This window comes from Onychomys torridus, chromosome 17 (genome assembly GCF_903995425.1).
Source record: "Onychomys torridus chromosome 17, mOncTor1.1, whole genome shotgun sequence".
Classification (NCBI taxonomy): domain Eukaryota; kingdom Metazoa; phylum Chordata; class Mammalia; order Rodentia; family Cricetidae; genus Onychomys; species Onychomys torridus.
The window spans coordinates 60,281,470-60,287,669 of NC_050459.1; the positions used below are offsets into that span (position 1 = coordinate 60,281,470).

Below are 6,200 nucleotides of genomic sequence, written 5' to 3' on the forward strand. Positions count from 1 at the left end.
GAAAAAGGGACTTTGTGCAATGAACTTACCTTTAAGATATATCATTAAGAAAAATTATAAGGCACTGACATTACCGCAAAAAGTAATTTATGTATTGATGAAAGATGATTATGCACACACATTTACATTCATATTTTGCTTTTATTTGCATGGAACTTGTGGAAGGAAACACAAGGGAATTAGTAGGGATTGGAAATCTCATGTCAAAGAAAGACTTTCGTTTGTTCCTACTTGCTTTTGTACTGCTTGAAATTTTGGTTTTAGTAAAAAACATACTACTGGCGCCCAATGGGTTGGCAAGAGTTTCCACCTAAAACCTGAGAAAAAAGATTCTAAAATGGAGCTAAAAACAGCTTCCTAGTTATCTCTCTCAAGTTAGCGGCAGCCTGCCGGTTTGAGCTACTATGGAGGGTTTCTGGCGTGTGCGTCTGACCTACAATGTGGCAGGAATGAGGAGTGTATAAGTGGCACTTTACTCTGCTACATGGGCGTTTCAGTCTTACAAAGATGAATATTACACAGAGAATCTGGTTTGTCTTGTCTTTGGGATTTTTAACTGCAGAAAAAGATTTGATCGTAAAAGCTGTTGAGTTAAACAAATATGTAAATTTTAAAGGTGCCTAGACTTCAAAATTTGGATATAAGGATATGTTGCTTTAGAAAAGAGTCTCTGCTTTTGTTTCCACAGAAAGCCAGAGGCTATGGATTTGTTCCAGATTAAGATACATAAGGTTTGATCAGCCAAGACCACCTGAAAGGTCTCTGATGACACCATGGCCCAGATGATCCAACATCCAGAATGGTTTCAAGGCAACTGGCTCAGAGGTTTACCCTCACGGACTAGTCCATAATCCTAAAATTTTCTTTGTGTCCCCACAAGATACAGCGCCCCCCTCCAGCAGGAAGTAGAAAGAAAAACTACGCCCAAATTCCCAGCTGGCTTTGGAGATGGAATTGGTTCACTCCTTCTCTAAACCCAAGCACATTGTTAAAAGAAAAGGTTAAGAGATTCTTGTGTCCCAAATCAGAAGAGCCCTCTGGTGTGGGGCAGAGAAAAACCACTATTTTATTTAAAACAGGTTGATTATAAATGCAATCTCTTTCTAAAGATAAAAAGGGGATATGATATAGATATGATAGGATGAAAGGGTAGATTAATGAACTTAATTCTAAAGAGCAACAACTCATTTAAAATGTTTTACATTGGTATAGATTTTAGTCTATTGATACAAACTTAAAGTTAATTTTGTTATACTGTAGGTATATTTCTACTCTTGTTTAAGGTATTATGTTTGTACAGCTCGCTTAAAATTGCAATGGATAATTAAAAATAGATTAATAACTGGCCATCTATGATAATCATACTCATAGCCATGTTAGTTACATCTTCTAGGTATACACAGCGATATTTCAGATAGACAGGTAATCTTCAAATACTTCAAAGGTCTACAGAATATGGCATTTAAAATATTTTTAAAATTTAGACTTTCTGGATAGTGAGACATGTCTGCTCCTGGCAGCACCAATTTACTTCAGAGAGGAGAATGGGCATTGAAAACACTTCATATGGAGTTTATCTTCACCTTGACAAAAATAGCCATTTGGGCAAGAAACTGTTCTTGCCTGGACTGCTTGATCTACGGACCCATAGAAAGGTGACCACTAAACTTTGCTTGACAAAATGGTCCTTCAGGTTCTTGCTTTGCAGAGGAAACTGTCAGACATTCTACAGGACACTGAGAAAAGTGACCAAGAGACTCTAGCCCTGTGGGCTGAAGACAAATGCCCCAACTTTACAAAGGAACATTAGGTGACTGTCCAGGCTGCCAGCTGTCAATGTCTACTCTTGCAAGACTCCCGAAAAATGCTTACATCCTTCTCCTGGTTCTCAGGTAATATTATATCCTTCTGAAGCCTTTGATATGGTTGAAAACTAGATAGTTATAATTTCCTCAGTTATGATAAAAGATAAGTTACATACAAAACCTTAGACTCACAAATATAAGATAGATAGGATATCTTCTTTAATATTGTAACTAATTCTTGCTTGATAATTGTTTTATTATCTAAAATTTTACTATATAAAAGTTAAAACCTTGCTTTTTAAAAAAGAAGAAAAGGGGAAGTGCTATGGGATGTTCTGTATGTCAAATGTGTTGCTCTGATTGGTTAAAATAAATAAAGTGCTGATAGGCCAGTAGCCAGGCAAGATTTAGGGGAGGCGGGACAAGGAGGAGAAGAAGGCTGGGAACAGGAAGGCTGGGAGGAGACACTGCCAGCCGCTGCCATGAGAAGTGACATGTAAAGACACTGGTAAGCCACAAGCCATGTGACAAAATATAGACTAACAGAAATGGGTTAATTTAAGATAGAAAAAGTAGATAACAAGAAGCCTGCCACGGACATATAGTTTGTAAGCAATATAAGTTTCTGTGTGCTTTCTTGGTTGGGTCTGAGGGACTATGGGACTGGTGGGTAAGAGAGATGTCCTGACTGTAGGCCAGGCAGAAAAACTCCAACTACATACTACTTTTTCTCTTGTTGAGAAAAATTATCATGTAGCTCAGGCCGATTTCAAACTCACCAAGTAGCTGAGGAGGATCTTGAACTCCTGATCCTCCTGCCTTTACCTCCTGAGTACCGGAATTATAGGTATATGTCACCATACTTAGTTTATGTGGTGCTGGGAATGATACCTAAGGCTTTGTACTTGCTGGTAAGCACTCTGCCAACTAAGCTACTTCCACATACCCAATAAAACATTACTTTTCAAATTAGAAAATCAACTAAAAGAAAAAAGAGAATCAAGGCTAGCAAAACTTCAAGTCAAATGAACTGGCATTTGGTCACACTTTACTCAGTGGACTGACTCACACATTGACTAGGATTTTCTAATGTTCCACATGCCCTTCAGTGCTATGAGAAGTACTTCACCAGACATATTTCTCTTCCAATCACTTATGAACTAACAAAGGGAACAGAACAGCTCAATTACCAATACTAGACCTTGGTGTCCAGGACCTGAGGGCTGGCATAGACAGGGCCATAGTGGTGACCAGCAAGGGTAACCTGACACAGACACACTGCAGCAAGTGGAAGATCTCAAGGCTTTTGAAAGAAGACCTACAGGGTATTGTCATGCTGGAAGCCTGCCACTGGACATTGCAGGATGCTTTCTACAGTGGTGTCTGAATAGTATTGGTGTCTGTAACTAGTTAATAGATCCTGAGACACAGAAGATACTGTTCCTTCACATAGCTACTTAATTTATCCATTTTTCACAATGGGCATATCACTGGCAAGTTTATTGTTTGCTGAAATACACAAGAGAATAGTTGTATCATCAGTTATAGCCTCTTAATGTTGAACATTATTAGCAGACTACATAATTGTTGGAGAATATTATTTGAAGGTGTGTTACTTGTGTTGATGTTGCATTTAACTCGGAGAAGCTGTGATCCTTTGCCCATCTAAAACATTTGATGGTTTAATAAAGAACTGAACAGCCAGTTGCAAGGTAGGAGAAAGGATAGGTGGGGTTAGCAGACACAGAGAATATATAGAAGGAGAAATCTGGGAGGAAAATAGCCAGAAAAGGAGGAGGACATCAGAGGCCATACACCCAGGCAGCCACAGAGTAAGAGTAAAAGTAATATTTACAGAAATAAGAGAAAAATAAAAGCCCAGAGGTAAAAGAAAAACAGGATAATTTAAGTTAAGGAAAGCTAGTTAGTCATAGACCAAGCTAAGGCTAGGCATTTATAATTAATAATAAGCCTCTGTGTGTGTGTTTTTTGAGAGATGGGTGGCAGGCCCCCCAAAAGAGTGAAGAAAAAAAAAAACAACCAACAACATTTGGCACCCAATGTGGGGCTGTAGAAAGCTGAACAACTACACATAATGTCTTGTGATGATATAGGAAGACTAATTTTTAAACATGGGCCTCATGTTCAATGACAATCTACATTTATTGTTTCAGGACCCTAACAAGCTTTTCTCCAAATGAGTGATATGGTGCAAAGCTGAAAAGGATTCCCTCTGTGGCTGGGTTTGTGGTGATGACGTAACAGCTGACAACAAGTGTGCTTCGGTTACCCAAACTGTCTTCATGACGATGTCTGAGTTATCCATTCTTTGGCTTCATCCAGTTTTCCTGATATGTCATTTCAAATAACAAATCAGCGTCTATATTAAGCAAAGAGGAAAATTCGGGTTGTGGATTTAGCTCAGTGGTAGAGTGCTTGCCTAGCAAGCACAAGGCCCTGGGTTCGATCCTCAGCTAAAACAAAACAAAACAAAACAAACAACAACAACAACAACAACAACAACAAAAAACAAAGAGGAAAATGCTGTGTTGACTTGGTTACCCTACACTAGTACTTCAGTCAGATCTATTTGTCATCCCCACAGCTATTTAAAACTACCAATGATGTGTACCTTTCATTCTTAACTCCCCCTTTAATTGTACAGGAAGAACACTGGATTCTGCTTATCCTGTGGAAGACATCACCATTGCAAAAGAGTCATCTTCCTCTTTTGCTCTCTACCTTACTAGTTTTTGAGACTGTGCCTTTCTCTGAATCTAGAATTCAGCTTCATCTAGGATGGCTGGCCAGCAGCTCCCAGGTCACCCTTGTTTCTTCCCCTTTTCTGCAGTCCTGGAGTTACAGGCGTGTGCCATCACAAGCAGCTTTTTATACGGCTGCCGGAGATATGAACTCAGGAGCTCAGGGTCACGCATCAAGCACCTCACCCACTAAGCCATCTCCTCAGCCCTATTTTAAGAATTTTAAGAGCACCTTCAAGTCTTCTGAATGTACAAGTTTGGTAAGATATCATCTAGAAATTTGGCAGTCACTGTTTTTAGCTAACTAGAGTTGACACTACTATAGACATACTCCACAAGTATACCAACAGCCCTGAACATCACAGTGTAGGATAGAGCCACGCCACAAAGAGAACCTCAAGTCCTTCCTACTACAGAGGCTGATGGAACACTGCATGATGATAGCCCCACAAACTGTAAGAGGCCTAGAATGTTGGGGTAATTGTGTTTTAAGATACTGGAGGTGACTTTTACCTGTTTACTAGAAGATTTCTGTGAAGGTTTAAATTACTTCAAGCAATCTTTTAAATTGCATTTCTAATATGACAAAGCTAACATTTCAATCATAGAGAAAAAACCTTTAAAAAAAACCAACAACAGAAGATTGCCATTTAAATGTGTTCCCCTTGTCCTTCACATATATAAGAGTTTACACTTTTGAACTGTGGTAATAAAATCCTCTGTTCCTAAGAAGTCTTTAATTAGCATTCTACATATTGTTCTTTGCTTTATTTTCTGTAAAATTGGTAAGTAAATATTATATATATGTATGTGTGTGTGTGTGTGTGTGTGTGTGTGTGTGTGTATCAGAATCTCAGTCATAAACAATGAACTTATGACATTTTCAGGAAAATGAATGGAACTAGAAATCACTATGTTAAACAAAATAAGCCAGGCTTAGAAAGCCAAACACCCGGTTTTGTTTCATATGCAGAATCTAGCTTTAAGTGTGTGTGTGTGTGTGTGTGTGTGTGTGTGTGTGTGTGTGTGTGAAAGGAAATCACTAGAGGGGAGGAAGAGACTTTCAGGGAGTGGGGAGGGAGGAAAAGAGAGGGTAACAGAGTATATCAGAGATGAGAGCAGAAGGGCGTGTTGCCTGCGCTACCGCCACAGGGGGCATCATTTGAGGGGAAGAGACCACTGAGAGGCAAGGGGGCACGGAAGATGAGGAGAGCAGTGGGGATGAAGAAAAATTGGAGCAAATCATAATGGCACATTTGTATTAAAACTCTATAATGAAAGTCATTAGTTTGTATGCTAAATTAAAGATGTAGAATATTCAAGTTAAAAGTGTTCTAAACTTGTTTTTTGAGATTCGGTAGTGTAACCATGAAGTCAGCAGGGGGCACCACAAACACCTCCTTTGCTGTGTGAAGCCAAGCTTGGCTGACTAGGGTTTTGGGTGGGGTCTAATGCTATCTCTAACAGTGACATCACTGTAGCAAGCATTTGTGACTTGGGTATTCACGTTATTAACTAGGCTTCCTACATAGATTTATTTTGTTTTGATTTTTGAGTTTTAGAAAAGGGAATGAATCTGATTATAAATGGACATGGACTAGAAACTGTCACAAGTGGGACATCTTTTCAGTTC

At 39.0% G+C, this 6,200-nt stretch overlaps 1 pseudogene; it reads left to right on the forward strand.

The window, feature by feature from the left end:
* The first annotated feature begins 288 nt into the window (after positions 1–288).
* Positions 289–3,957, forward strand: LOC118597781 (annotated as a pseudogene).
* The last annotated feature ends 2,243 nt before the right edge of the window (positions 3,958–6,200 follow it).